We start from the raw sequence: 1,497 nt of genomic DNA, 5'->3' as shown, positions 1-1,497 counted from the left end.
AGCTTTGAAACATGGATATCAGCGGCGTAACTACAAATTTTGGGCCCTTGTGCAGAGATTCTCTTGGGGCCCCTCCCTAAGTGTCAAAGTGTAATCTAATTATTGTTTTAAAAATACAAAAATATTCTTCTAAGAACAATTATTAAAATAAAATGAAACAATAAATTTGTTACGTTTCAAATCTCTTTATAAACTTAAATTACAAACAAATAGGAACAAATAATATCACTTTAGAAAAAAAATTACAAAAATATATATACGAAAAAAAACTAAAAAAGTCTCCTCCTAGCCCTTGAGTTCACAAAATTATTTATGATGATGAACAATAAATAAAACCCAGTTGAAGATAAAATATATAAATCACAATTGATTTCGATATATTATATGCCCGAAAACAGAACAACTACCCACCTAAGAAAACATTCTAATCAGAAAAACCGTGGAAAATTATAAAGAAAGACCAAAAAACATGGAATAAAGATGTAAGAGAAGTTAAGGGAATAAAATAAACATAGGATCAAGAAAAAATAGAGAAAAAAATACACCTTACGGTAATAGTCACATTCACTTTATCTTTCATACACCCACTGACACTACATAAAAAGCTTCTCCTTCGGGAATATCCACTAACTTCTACTTGTAGCTCGGTCAGATCTTTGCAATGTCACAGGGGTTTCTTGGCTTTCATCATTCCCCGACATTTCATGAACTTCATATGAGCTAGTTGGCTCTCTAGATTCATCAAATTCTTCCCCCAGAAAATGATGTTCTGAATCACTGATACCGTCTGTATCTACTTTGTTGTTTACTATAAGTTTTATGTGATTATTTACTTCTTTCCATCACAGCAGTATCTCTGATAGTAATGGTATTTTTCCTAGAATCCTACTTAACTCTACCCACTTCTGATCTGGTGAAAAATTCCATCATCTTCAGCTCCAAAAAATTATTCAAATAGTTCCAGAACTGGCTACAAAAAACAGGGTTGATAAGGTGCCCGCCATTTCAGTTTGTTAACTGGCGGCCACAACTTAGTACGTGAAAAACCTACAACGTGCACATGTGAAACCTTTTGTAACATGCGGCTTAAACCTCAACTAAGAGCGGTGTAATAGTGCAAGAAGTTTTGCAGGCCGGAAAGACCTCATAAAAAGTGATCGAAAGTGCTCATCTGAAAAACCTCTTAACGTTAGCGTGCAGAACTTTTCTATTAGGTTTTTAGAGTCTCAGCTAAGAGCGGTGTGATAGCCAAAGAAGTTTTGTAGGAAAACCTTTGAAAAAAATTGAAGAAAATTAGCGTATATTTGAAATGAAAATCTTTCGTATTCGGATCAATGGAAAATTATTTTTGATGTCTCCATTCAAAACATTAATTTCAATCAAGAAAACCGTCCGCCGTAAAGAGACATTCTGAAGAAAATTATCATAAATTGTAATTATTTATTGAAACTACTTACAGGAGGTATTAAAATAATAATAAATAATAATAACAAACAT

This window comes from Diorhabda carinulata, chromosome 2, assembly GCF_026250575.1.
Source record: "Diorhabda carinulata isolate Delta chromosome 2, icDioCari1.1, whole genome shotgun sequence".
NCBI lineage: Eukaryota > Metazoa > Arthropoda > Insecta > Coleoptera > Chrysomelidae > Diorhabda > Diorhabda carinulata.
The sequence above is the reverse complement of the archived record's forward strand: the minus strand, read 5'-3'. Positions refer to the sequence as shown.